This window comes from Pollicipes pollicipes, unplaced genomic scaffold (genome assembly GCF_011947565.3).
Source record: "Pollicipes pollicipes isolate AB1234 unplaced genomic scaffold, Ppol_2.1 Scaffold_2555;HRSCAF=2994_pilon_pilon_pilon, whole genome shotgun sequence".
Lineage (NCBI taxonomy): Eukaryota > Metazoa > Arthropoda > Thecostraca > Pollicipedomorpha > Pollicipedidae > Pollicipes > Pollicipes pollicipes.
This window is the reverse complement of record NW_023596136.1, coordinates 27,205,207-27,219,648: the sequence shown is the minus strand read 5'-3', so window position 1 is coordinate 27,219,648 and position 14,442 is coordinate 27,205,207.

The window sequence follows — 14,442 nt, the reverse complement described above, 5'->3', positions numbered from 1 at the left end:
TTGCGACTGAAGGTGAGCATTTACACTGGAAACACGTAAGTGATGTCATGTCGAATCACTTGGATGAAAATATTCAATAGCATCCGCTACAGCCTTTGGAGCGGCTAAACTAGGAACCGCCCGATGCAATAAACGATGTATATTTAGCACCTAACAAAAAAGGTGAAAACCAATTGCGACATCAACCTTACAACATCAAAGAAACGCAATCCGCGCACAACGCACACATCCTCCAAATAAAATCGGTGAGGCAGCATCATGCCATTTTTATTGGGCACTTCCAGCATCCGTATTTGCACAGCTTCGAAACAACATGCGACTAAATCAACCCAAGCTTGGATGGAATATCCGTATTTGCACAGTTTCAAAACAACATGCGACTAAATCAACACAAGCTTGGATGGAATCGATTGAACTATCATTCATCAGCGGCACTGACAACACAACTCCCACGCGTATATGTGCAGCACACGCTTCTGCCTCCTTCCTGTCCCGCGGGGGCCTCGCATCCGTCCGGTGGCGGCAGTAAGAGCAAATTCAATTGGAGTAATCCTGACCGATACGACAGCAAACCATTTCTCCGATTGCATTGCGCAATATGAGCTGTCATAGCGGCCATATTGGCCGTGTCATCGAGCTGAACGGATGAGAGAGCTGCGAGTTCCGGCGGCGGCAATCTGTACCTAAAGTGGTGCTCCGCGGGGTGGTCAAGTGACATATGGGTTCAATAGTCCTTGAAGAGGATTGTGAACCCACTAAATCCATCCACTGAGAAGCACGGACACACAAACTTTGGGAATTATGTCTCAGCCAATTCTAGCCGATACAGGGACAGCTTTGAGTAGCGATAATGTAGCGTGCTGCTCCAGTTTACGTGATACATTCGCTGAGACTGTTAAGACACCGAAAACGCCACACGGTTCATATTTCATGACATGCAGAATGCTCCCAACGCACTACCACATGGGGGATTATCCCCCCAAAAAGGCATGCTAAATCGTAGCACGCATCAGAACGAATACAGGAGAACACGTTACCCAGGCGCCAGCAAGACGAGCAATTTGCTCATTGCTAGACTTGCCGGAAAAGCCCCAGCTTTTTAAGTCAATCCTGAGAGCACGTAATCGTTGGTGGGTTCCAGTCATTACCAGAGACGCACAAACGTCCTAACGAGTGGGCTGGCCAAAATCATCTCAAAATTCCTCAAGGAATCACTACGATGCTATCCTGAGGCTGCCCTCCTACGTCACGACAAGGAGGCTTAACGGTCCGCCCGGTTCTCCCCATCCCGTGCCCATTTTCGGCAGGATCAGCCCTCCTTGCGCACCGCTGTAACACCCCGCCGCGTCGCCGAGCGCGGCCGGCCGCCGCCCCTCACCTTCAGGTGGAGCTTGGCCAGCAGTGCCGCCGTCAGGCCGACCAGCAGCGCCACCAGCAGCCGGTCGTCGAGCGTGTGCAGGCCGAGCCAGAAGAGCAGGGCGGCGATCAGCGCCGTCAGGTTGAGCCAGAGCGAGACGCTGAACGGTGCGCCGCTCACCTCGTACTCGGCCAGGCGGCCCGGGACACAGCGGAGCACGCGCACCATCCCCGCCCGCTGCCGGGCGCGCCGGCGGCGGTCAGATGCGGGGCACGGCCGCCTCACTGCAGCGGAGCACGCGCACCATCCCCGCCCGCTGCCGGGGCGCGCCGGCGGCGGTCAGGTGCGGGGCACGGCCGCCTCACTGCACACGCAGGGCAGCGACAAGAACGCGGACAGCGCACACAAAAAAAAAATAGCTACGGTGCGTTGGTGATCGTGAGGGTGTGCGTCTACAACCAGTTGCCAATTCCTTTCACGCTCTTGTAGTTGGAATGTACATTTCCGGTGTGGTTTGGAAGGGCAAATCTGGTGCCATTGGCAGCATTGTGTCATTACGGTATATTGTCCATGCCCAACCAAATGAATTGGACGGCTAACGTAATCTATGATATTATCCGATGCGTGGAATTTGTTCTTCAAAATAACTAAGCAAACATTCTGACACTGTTCAGTGCATATGACTGGAATCTACTTCACTTTGCGATAGGTTTGGAACCGACAATATCGACCTTTTGCACGGCATTGTCCGGGCGAAAATTCACGCATGCAAAGGAAGTGGACAGCCGCTACCGAACATCGCCACCAATGGAGGTAAATGGCAGACACTGCTGCTGCGCCTAAAATAATTGAGAAGATGAATTCCCCGTCCACCATATGTCCTCTGGGGCGCAAATAACCTGCGTAGTTCATGTGCCCTTAAACCAAAATACATTTCTTATATATATATATATATATATATATATATATATATATATATAGATATAGATATAGATATATACATGTATAAGAAATGTATTTTGGTCGGGTGCTGCAGCTGAGCCAGCCTCGCAGTGCCGCGATTGTTTTCGCCCGTCCAGCGGCGGGCGCGGCGCCCCGGCCGCCGCGCATGACGACCGTAACCAAGCGGCGTCCCCACCACCGAGACACCCGTCGGCCGGCCGGGTCGCCGGGCCGGTCGCGGGGTCAAGACCGGCTGCAGCAGTGTTACTATACCCCTCACTGGGTCACCCCTTACCTCCGAAATGGTGTAAGATGGAGCTAACGCAAGACCCAAAACCAACGCCAATTTACGTGTGCTGTTCGTTAGCCATCGGTGGGCCCTCGCTGATGGGTGGGCAGTTCCTTTCCCGATATTTCAAGATAATTATACATACTTAAGTCATCCGTACGAACATATGCAGCCAGTCTTCGAGATACTATTCAGTGCATCCGCGTGCTGCAAGTCTACACCAGTGACAGCACCGGAAAACAGATCCATAATGGAAAATTCAAAATTGGTCCACATCTATCTCATTTATTACACCTTTGTCTCATTTAAAGTGTTTGCTGGTTGAATAAAAAAACACACGCATGCACACAGGCATGGGCCCACACATGTGACATTTCAAGTATGGTGCATTACGGGTGCAATTGCGGATATATAATTGCTGTCCATGGGGGAGACTCGCCGCGATTTATAGGACGAAAATATGCATAAGTCACCCACGCCCATGCAAACTGTTTGGAACAACTCACTTAAACAAATAAGGATGGGTGGCTGTGTGCAAGATAGTGAGTGACTGTGCGAAATGGGCTTGAAATAAGCAGTGTTATTCTTTTCCTTACGAACTCGGAATATTTCAGGTGTGCTGAGTGGTATTCACCAAATAGGCTCACCACGGGCTCCTGGTATGTCGCATGGCTCTAAAAGAAAGGAAGCAAATCCTCAGTCTCATAGAGGCTCAATGCGCATCAACTACGCTGCGCTAGACCAAATACACATCGCATTGCAGTGCCTGCACAATTACTACAGCGTGTTGATTCGGGTTGCAATGGGATTAATACACTTCCAAGATATCAAAACCCTCGCACATTGCAAACATTTCCGTATCAGTTCAATGACTAACTTCCACAATGCGGTACTCAACGGCCTACCTGCATATGGCTAATGAATGGAACAGGAATACCGACATGCGTCTGATTCCAAATCAGTAAAATCTATTCTCCTTCTCTCGAACTCCATCACCAACGCACCCTTTCGAGTTAACCATGATACCCACCCCAGAATATTTAGCCACATTATGCGATCACCTGCGGTAGAGCAGGTTCCCTTTCAGACTATAGACAGCGTAAATGCTAAATGCATCGGTAAAATAGCCTACACACTACTGAACTCGTCATTCCCCTCACTAGACATCGTGATATGTATAATTATTGACACGCTTCTGATTATGAGAAAGCCCCAGGCCAAGGAAGTCTGAAGGCCAACTACGCCGTAAGGTTAAATGACTGGACATCGTGCAGCTTCGACGGTGTGGCCCGGACCGGTCAGGCATGTTCCGATGAGCTTACATCTTTTCTTTCATTGCTAGTACTCCATTCAGTTTTCAACAGTTTGGGAAATTACTTGTGGAATGTTGTGGAATGTGTTTGTGGAATGTGTTTTGTGAAAAGTTGTGGAATGTGTTTTGAAGGCATTTTCATTCCAGCCGTTTGATCAGAGTACCAGTTTTTTTTTTTTGCTTAACCCATAAAGCCATAAAACTGTTACATGTTTTACATCAATATCACAGTTCCAACATGGTTTCACCTGGCTGTCTGATCGACATAAGAAGCATATAACCATCATACTGTGAAACACTGTAGCACATGTCGGAACCAGGCTCAGATCTTGACAACCGACAACCCGACGTCGCAGCGTCGATCTTGATCTTGACAACCGACAACCCGACGTCGCAGCGTCGATCTTGATCTTGACAACAGACAACCCGACGTCGCAGCGTCGATCTTGATCTTGACAACCGACAACTCGACGTCGCAGCGCCGCGAAGCCGCCACAGTTTCTCGGACGAAGAACGGGCAATCAAACTCAAACAGGCGGCGTCGATGTGTGAAACCGACCAAATGCTCTCTTACGCAAGCTGCTGACCCGCCGGCCGCGGCGCAGTTCTAGGGATCGATGTTGGATCTAAACAACCAGAGCAGATAAAGACGTGAAACTGAAACGAGCAGGTGAATCGGAAAGTGTCATCTGCAAGTAACGAGGCGATCTCAGCGCTGCTCGACCCAAAGGTATGCCAGCAGTGTGCCAGTGGGCGGCCTTTCCCGAGCCCAGCCTCGAATTCAACAGGCCACAGCCTAAACCGAGACAGATTGGGGAGAGAAAACGTACATAGGCATACAGGTCACTAGGCCATTCCAAATATTGGGCTTCCTTCATTAAAATTGCTACGTCTTGCCAAGCCTGAAGCCATCCGGTTTTCAAGAAGCGCCATTCATATACGCGTTCGTGAACACCACACATCAGTGCACATCCGCCTGTGTCACAGCCGTGGAACACCTAGACATCTCAATGCAATGGCATGGTCAAATTACGGACGCGACCGCAGGACGAGCAAGTCTTACTTTAACAGTGATGAAAAAGTCCATGTGGGCGGCCCCACCCAGCTTGGTGGACCCGGCAAGCTGTCGCACACGCCATGTGTCATGTCATGTCATTGGGGCTTTACGACGCACTCAGCTGCTGAGGCTATATGGCGTCGCCTGCCTCTCACCCTGGCAGGAAGGGCGGGCACCGCGGGGAATCGAACCACGTACCTCTGGTTTCCCAGACGCGCAGTGGTTAACGCAGACCCCTTAACCACCACACTACCGGCACCCCTCGCACACGTTATGAGATAATATGTTTGCAACCACTGGCCACGGCTTCGGGAGATTTTCAGCAACGCAAAGCACAATTCTTTGAAGATTGCTTTAGGGGCACGTGAACAGTGCTATAGGTTTTTATTTCCGAGCATTTGCGTACACACTGTGTAATCTGGCATGATTATGTCCTTGAAGCATTACGATATGACCAGAGCCGGGATTTTCCTAAACGGCTGACACCTGAGACGTAAAATTTGGCAGTTGCAAGAAAGCTGGACTAACACAGTCGAGACCGGAACCGGATTTTGACAGCTTGGCGTCGCAGCGGTGTGGAGCGCTTTCGACGATACAAGACCCACAAACTGTGACCGAAGACAGAATGAACGATCTCATGGACACAGGTGTCAGTCACATAGGTCACATGCCTGATCACATGGATAGCATGCCCTCAGGTGCAAACCACGCTCCAACCATTTTTTTTTCGGGGAGCGTTCTTAAAGGGGCTGCTCCACATATGTACGGGTTTTGAACTGAGACAGCCACGTTCATGATCATTCTCTGTCGTTCACAATCATGCCATTTTTACGACTTCAAAGCCACTCATCTTTGGGCTAAGACGCGCGCGAACTTGTGCAGCCCATTTCGCGCCGCGTATTTGAAAGTCCCCCACCCATGTGTGTCCTCACGGAAACGTCACACGAATTCCCCACCTCAATAGCCACATTGTGTTCAAGATCCAAAACAGCATAGTCAAACCAAATTCGTGTCTGGAGAACGTAAGCACGAATCGCAGCATCGACAGACGGCGCCCTGGTAACAACCAGTATTAGGCTGGTGTTTTTTGTTGTGTGTATCGAGCACAAACCGCGTTTTGAGATATAGCACAAGCATTTGGGTAGTTTTGCTGGCTATGCCGGGCATGAAGATGAGAATCAAAGAACGTAAGAACAGCGCTGTAACCGAACATACAAGTGCAAGTAAAAAACAACATACAATCGCGGACAAATCTACACGAACACCACGAGAAAACGCCAATCACACGCTGTACCGCTTATAATATAAACACACGCACAGACACCAACGTCATCTTGAGGCGCTTGAAGTACCACAAGTGAGAACACCGTCGCTCGCACAGCAGCAATTCTGACACCGCCAAGCTGGCAACGACTATGACATCATAAAATGTGTCATGATGTATCCAAATGACAATGTATTGAGGAGCAGTTTAGGTGATACTGAAATTTTGTAATATAGGGCAGATTTTTGCACTTAAAGATATATCAATAGCCACAAGTAATATTTTTTCAATCACATTGGATGGGTGTTTCAATGTCGTCAAATGTGGAGCACTGTCTTCGAACGTTAACATGCGCTCAGGTGGGAATTCAATTCAACCCCGAAGGTTTTTCCGCAATAGTTTCCGAACAGCGCGGCGTAACTGTGCCAAATTTTTCATAGATGTAGAACATTAAATAGCGGATGGGGTGGCATCAGATTGTACAGTACGGTTGTACGGTTTATACCTTGTGCGGTTGTTGACCTGCGGCAGATCCAAGTAAGGCCATGGATTCAGCAAATGCAATTTCTATGGAACTGTTCAATCTGATGTAGCAACAGTGTTAGATGATGCCACACATCGCTGAGATGGTTTCTCAGGCAATGCGACAATGAAAAGCACAAAGTCCATTGACCAAAGGCCAGGTATGAAGGTCAGGCCTAGGTCAAAACCAACTTATTTTATTACTCTAAAGCTTTGTATGGGGGAGTTTCTGGTACTCCTTTCAAATTCATGGACAATGGGAACCACATTATGCATCTTCAATACACTTTATAAGGGTCAGGATGGGTTACTGGCCTTAAATGACCTGGGTCAACATTTTATTTTCAGGAACAAACAGCCTGGCATAATCTTTGAAGCTTATTCAAAAGCAAAGCTCTGAGCAGTCTTGCACGATTTTGGTCATCATGACCTGCAAAAATTCAAACAAGGTCACTTAAGTTATAAAAGTATCAGTAACTTTTTGGTCAGAACAGGCATCTAGGTTCTGGGGCACTTTGAACACCAATTTGGAGTTTGACCTTATTTGACTTGACAGTTATGATTTGGGCACCACACATTTGGACACAACTGAGTTCACATACAGGCCAATACACCCTGCCAACTTAACACCTTTAGCTCCCTTAGTTTCTGAGATCTCAGGGGGTCAAATTTAATGATTCACTCCCCACCCAAGCAAATGTTACTCAACTGGCAGGTGCATGTCATGCATAGCACATATATTTGTCTGCTCAAAGAAGACCTCCAAACTCATCAAATACTTAAAGTTAGTGACTACCCATAAGTTTTGGTATCTATTTTTGGCCACTCCTCAGCCCTTTCCACTCCTGGGTATGTTCTGAACATGCTGAGTGGGCACCTCACTGCTCATACTGTGTTCAGTCTGCACAAAAATCCATCCACTGCAATGAGTTCCACAAAGTAAGATCTGTGTGTGTGTGTCATTGGGGCTTTACAACCCACTTAGCTACTGAGGCTATGTGGAGTCACCTGCCACTTACCCTGGCAGGAAAGGAGGGTACTGCAGGGAATCAAAACCCTGTACCTCTGGTTTCCTGGAAGAACTGTGTAGCCCCTGGTTGAGCTAAGATTCTGTAATAACAAGCATGCTCCTTACAATAAAGGGAGGCCAATAGCACCTGGCCTTACAGTTTACACTTTTTTATACATTTCAGCATGACTTACGGCCGCACCTAAGTGTGACACTAATTGAGGGAAACCCTGCTCCCTCCTTTTGACACATACACATAAGAGCACCACAAGTCAGTAAAAAATGCAACATAAAAATTGTGGCAGAAACCAGAGGCAACCACCATGAACCCCTCTTGAATGGAACGTTGCTTCTGGAATTTTTATATCAGACCTTACAGTTCGCTTCACGAAGTCTGCCTGGCTACAAAACGCCAATCTAAACCTGACAGACCCACGACGTAGCAATAACAAACATCCATATCTTACCTGATGATTCCGGTTGTTTGTCTTACAAATAAGCAACGTTAAATTTATTGAACTTATTACAAATCCCGCAAAGAAGACCGCGTCCCACGGCATTTTCGTCAGCAGCGCCACAAATGACTTTGGTGCTTCGTCATTGTCAAAAACCTCATAGTCTTCTTTTAATACTGGACCTCTGCCATTAAATACCCGTAACTAAATATTGTCCGTATCAGTAGGACGTAGATTAAGTTCGGAGAAGCCGCGTCATGTCCCTCCAAACACGCCAGCTAATCATGTTATTGCTCACTACACATTTCAAAACGACTGTAGTCTGCAGGAAGACTCTCTAACAAGAAAGGATTTCAGGACCAAAAGAAACGCCAAAACTTATATTGTCATTTTGTCAATGCGGTGCCCGATTTCACAACAGATCGTGGCCGGCCCTAGTCTCACAGATTTAAACAAAATTGGTCTCGACATTTTTTTCTGCTGCATAACCGTTCCAGGTAGTTTTTGGAGTGATTAAACGGTCTACAAAAGCTGTTGACAACTCCTTGCTCCAAGCGCATGCAACCAATGGACATGATGTTTTCACCATTTCATGCCGCTTGATCAATAGTCTATCCTGTCTAGAAAGTGGTGACCTTGGGTCACGTAAAAAGTCACCAAAAACTCACAAAAGAGGAAAAACCGGTTTGCAGACAGTGCCACGCGGCGAGCCTATAGAGTAAATCTCCACAATACTTTCACCGATCGACGCGCCATGGTGAGCATGCTATTTTTTCCAGAACATGATGGCCTCGGGTCAAGTCAAACGTCACCAAAAGCGCCCCAGACCACCAAAATTAGCTGCAGACAAGCCCATGCTCACCGTCTATGGGCTTAATCGGCACAAAACCTTTACCAATGGATGCGCTATAGTCGATAACCTGAACCCTAAATTGCTGGAATTACAGCACGTGGCGACTTTATGTCAGGTCAAAGATCATCGAAACCACCCAAAACCGATGCAAATTATTTTTCAGGTAACCCCATGTTTTAAAAGATGTAATCGAGTCCCATAGCCCACGAGCACATGGGGTTGTCCGCGAAACAACTTACGGTGGTTTCGGGCGTTTCTGTAGACCTTTGACCCGGCCCAATGTCGCTATGCTTTGATAAGTACAAGTTACGGACCATGGCACATCAATCGGTAAAGGTTTTGTGTCAATTGGTCCCATAGGCTTCAAGAATGGCTTGCCCACAAACCAGTTTCTGATGGTTTTGGGGCATTTTGGCAACTTTTGACCTGACCCAAGGTCACCATGTTCTGGAGAAGATAGATTGTTGACCATGGTGCATCGATTGGCTTATGTTTAGGGCAGATTAGTCGCATAAGCTTGGGACATAGAGTGTGCCGAAATGAGTTAAAAAACGAGCGAGGCCATCCCATGTTTGCCTAAAACGTTCACTCTTTTGCAGAATCGATTAGTGAAACAAATAAATTATATCAAAAGGTTTGAACCAGCGCGCCCGCAATCTCGGAAGCAAGGACAGCGATGGTCTGGGTTGCAGTTTCCGTGAAACCGAATGGCGTTGGCCAGTGCAAGTACTACCATGCGCCCCGCACCAGAGAGACCGTCGTGAAGTGATCGTTCCGAATGTCTTTCAAAATTAAGTCGTACCGTTCAAAGAGTAAATTGAGCGTACCTTTTAGTATTAACGGCTTAGTATTAACAACAAAATCGACACTGTGCGGCCTATGGAGACTGCAGCGCCGGGCATCGAAGTTTTGACTAAGAGTTGCGAACGCACATGTTCAAAACTGCGTACACAATTTGTATCCCCAATCGACTTTGATTGGAAGTTGAACATTCCCGGGCAAACGTGGCTTGGCCAAGTTAATACAAATTATTTAGCCATTTCCATCTACAATCTACATTCGCGGGGTCCCTTATACCTCTGTAGAATCAATATAAAAATATAAAATAATATAAAAATTCTGACCAAGCTTCTGATACCTATCGGTTTAAAAAGAGTCCACTGGACCATTGAAAAATAGTGAGCACCGCCGATTGATTTCATGCACTCGCTTAACGTATTGTTTTATTCAGTTCATTGACTACAAAATTCAGTCAGCAGTTATCTATCGTTAGTTTCTGGGGCCTGTCCCAGTTGTAGGGAAAATAAAGAAAGAAAATATAAAAAGCGTGCCCTCATTAGCAAATAGTCTATATCTGACGATCTTGCTTTCCTTTGGGGAGGGGTTCCATGGTTAGGGGGGCCATTTTCAAGCCACCCCCTGTGCCCCCTCCCCTTGGCAAAGCTCTGCCTACGCGCCTGGCTAAGAGCATGGAGCATGAAGCATAAGAGCATTGTCTGTAAACAACCGTCTTGTCTGTCCCGTTTTTGGCATTTTTGGTAACTTTTGACCAGACCTGAGGTCCCCATCTCCTGGAAAGGATTAGATATCGACTATAGCATATCAACTGGTGAAAGCTTCATGGATATCTGTTCCGTGACCTCGGAGCATGCGGCTGTCTGTAAACCGATTTTTTCGGTTTTGGGCTTTAGATTATCATATTCGCATCATCATATTCGCATGTTGACCAAAATGTTTATTAACATGACGCATTCCACAAAACTATTGCGTTGTAGTTTACCTGAGATCTTCATAGTTTGTTCACCTGGTGGTGTTATTCCCTCATCATCCAATGGCACGCCATGGCCATCTTTGACTTTTGAACCAACTTGACCTTACACTTTGGCCCCGGCAAAATCCGCTCTAGTAGCCTAATTTGCTGGCTTTATTAAATCATTATTCAGAAACTTCGCTTCTTCGGTCGCTAGCAGCATGGTGACCTCAAAGTTAATTACAGGTCACTAACCCTGTTTGACCTGAAGGCTTTCAAGTTGAAACATCGTGCACCGTGTTAGGAATTCGATGGTCACATTTGCTCTTTCGCTCTGTAATATGATTTGCACACTTTTAGTGACAATGATAATCTAAACATCGCATAATGGGATAGCGAACAAATTGACCTTATATGACATTGACATATAATCTACGACAGAGACGCAGGCTGGCAGTCAAAAGCGGAGGTCCGCAGTTCGGTTATTACGCAGTACGTCAGTGTTTTACTTTCTGTCCAGAGTCATCCATCCATGGGAGAAACCGAAACAATCCGGGCCTAAGTGCGCCGCACCTTGGCTGCGCCTCTGATGTAGGGTTAGCTGCATGACCACCGTCAGTGCGCGAGCTATCGTGTAAGCAGAACAGCACAGATCAAATAGACTGAGAATTCACGGATCTTCAAATAGAATTCGCTAATCTTATTACCAGATTTGAGGACGTTGATCTGGTCACTGCAGCCATCTCTCCAGCCTGGTCACACCTGTCGTCCTCGGCTGCGGTCACCTCCCGCCTGAGATTCCAGGCACGAAGCCAGTAAGGTAATATTGATCTGGTTCTGTTATCACCTCGTCGACATGGCCTCAGGCAGCATGCGTATCCTACTGCACTACGTGGACGTAAATAGCACAGGCGATGGCTCGGGCTTTCAGGCGACCCCCAGCAGAATTCAGGCCGCCGGTAATTTCCCCCAGACAATGCTGTCCCAGCTCCAACTGTTTGTGTAGCGAGCTTTGGTCCATCGCTGTTGTTTTGCTCATCAGTTCGAGCATGGTTCAGTAGCTACACAGTCTGCAGCTCTGACAAAACCTTTGCAATAGCTCGGCCCCAGTCCAGCCTCCAGACGGAAGTCTTGTTTTGCACTCGAAATGTGACGTTCCTGATGCCAGAGCTGACAGCAATCTGTTTCTCAACCTACTGGCCAGTGCTATCTACGTCACGCCGCCCTGTGTCGGGTCCGATCAGACCAATGCAATGTGGCGGAACTAAAACGCAGGTGTCAACGATCAGAAAGTGAAACAATGAGCGCTCTCCGCTAAAGCGAAACGCCGTTTGATGGCTGGAATAAGTGGGAAAATACTGGTAAAACGACCAAGCGTCTAACTCGAGTGCTGTTTTTGTGATTAACCGAGCAGCGTGACAGGGGTTTTAAGTTCTTTTCTGTCGTGTTTACTTCGCTTATCCTTCGATCCACAGCCACATCCAACTATTCATTCGATTAGCTCACTAGGAAATTACGCATCGCTTCACATTCAGCTGTGCAACCATACCAAATTCAGCGTGACCACTGCAGCTTCACCTCTCGCATCACCAAGGTGGACAGCACTGAATACTGTTCCTAACTCACCACAGCGCCCGTGTTGGTGCGCCCCGCCAGTGGACGCATCAGGGCAGACAACACATACTGCCTGTCACGGCCGGCGCCGCCTCATCCGCCCGGCGCCGCTCTCGGCAGTCCGTAAATGACCTGTCGGCGCCGGGCGACGGCGTGCCGACGCCGCGTGCGGCTCCGGCCGCGGTGTAATATCCGCCGCGCGACAGGAAGCATAGCACCAGCGGTCGTCGCCACGCCCGAGCCGGCGGCCGTCGGCTCCTGGAGGAGGCGCGGGCCCGGCTGCGGGCGCAGGGACGGCAGGCGCCGCGGCCTCGGCTGTCGTCAGCGCGCGCTGACGACGGCAGTTCATGGGGCGGTGCGAGCGGTCCGGGTCGTCGGGCGTTTTGGCTGATGTCAGCCGAGGAGTGGACAGCTCTCACTGTGCCCTGGCCTGTGCAGCGACGCGACGTGGTCGACGGAACACGTGTTGTAATCGGAGCGTGCGTATATTCTTGCAGATTAATCGGCTTTATGTCGGAGTCAGCCCAGATGCCCGGACAGACATGCGGTGGCAGATCACGGAGATGTGACCCGCAGTCACACGCCGATCTGATCAACTTTGCAGATTGCTTCGTTGGTGATGCGTTGCAGCCAAGCTGAGAAATCGATGCAGCGTGCATAAAACACCATATATCGGACGCGATGTAGACCAATACAAACATACACGATCAATTAAATATTAGCCAATTTTTTCGCACGTTCTGAGCTGCGGTTGGCCACCTTGTTACGAGACTTACGGTATCCGAAATTTATGAAAATGATGGTGCATAACAATCGTCAAGCACATCATTGCAAATATTACACCCATAACACACCATGCAATTGATATAAAACTAACCTAGACACGACGTCTTCCTTACTTACTTGTCCACACGAACCGACGCCGCATCAGGCCCCGAAATAGAAACCATTCCAGCAGCGATGCTGTGGATTAGCCTGCACCGGGATACGCCGACCTGTTGTATCCTGCTTTTCATCTCCGTTATGGGATTGCCCACTGTCGTCTGGCCTCCGCAGAAATTCCCCGCCGTCATCAGTGACGTGCGGACTGTTGGTAAAAAGTCGTTTATTAGTTTACTTTTTGCGAAAGTTCTGAGCGGCTTTAGCCAGCACCGATAGATATTGACCAGTTTAGCACCGTCGATCAGTGAATGATCATGATGGTCGCATATTCCGACCAATGCGAACGACCGGAATCCTCGCCAGTGTTCTCACTAGACCGATGCTTGCGTGATGCTCGCATGCAATGTACACTCATGGCGCCCGGAAAAAAGTGCGAGCACTTTTGTGTTGAACACAAAAGCGCGTGAGCTGTGTTGCACAGAGATCATTTCAATGGAAACGCGTTCACCTGCACATCATTTTCTTAAATGTCTAGTGTCTACTCAGCATAAGCACAGGGTACAGGCAAATTTGATGACCCAGAGGTCCCTGCACAATCGCTATCCTGGTCACTTTCCAATGACGCGCTGGCGCAAATGCAACGATATTTCCGCGTGAGAAGCGGGGGAGTGGGGGCGAGAACGTTCTCTTCTAAAATAGCGAAACTAGACATCTAGTTTGGCTTTTCGATACGCAGACTCTAGATGCATATTCTAGAGCTTGGCCACAAGGTTCGATTTTCAATCCGTCCTTGCGCCAAATCACGAGCATGAAAATGCCCGCAGCTCTGGAGCGTTCAGCATCTGTGGGACTTCTGCACCAAAGTCCTAATAAATATGCGGGCGTGTACAACTAATATGGACTCTTCAAGTGCGAAACGTCACAAAATTACTGTAAACACAACTATAATGCTACAAATATTATATATATATATATATAATATATATATATATATATATATATATATGTGTGTGTGTGTGTGTGTGTGTGTGTGTGTGTGTGTGTGTGTGTGTGTGTACGTATACCTAGTATTTATACGGCCCACTGGGAATGACAGGTCATGCCAGTATTTGGCAGAATGGCTTGAGTGGACGGTT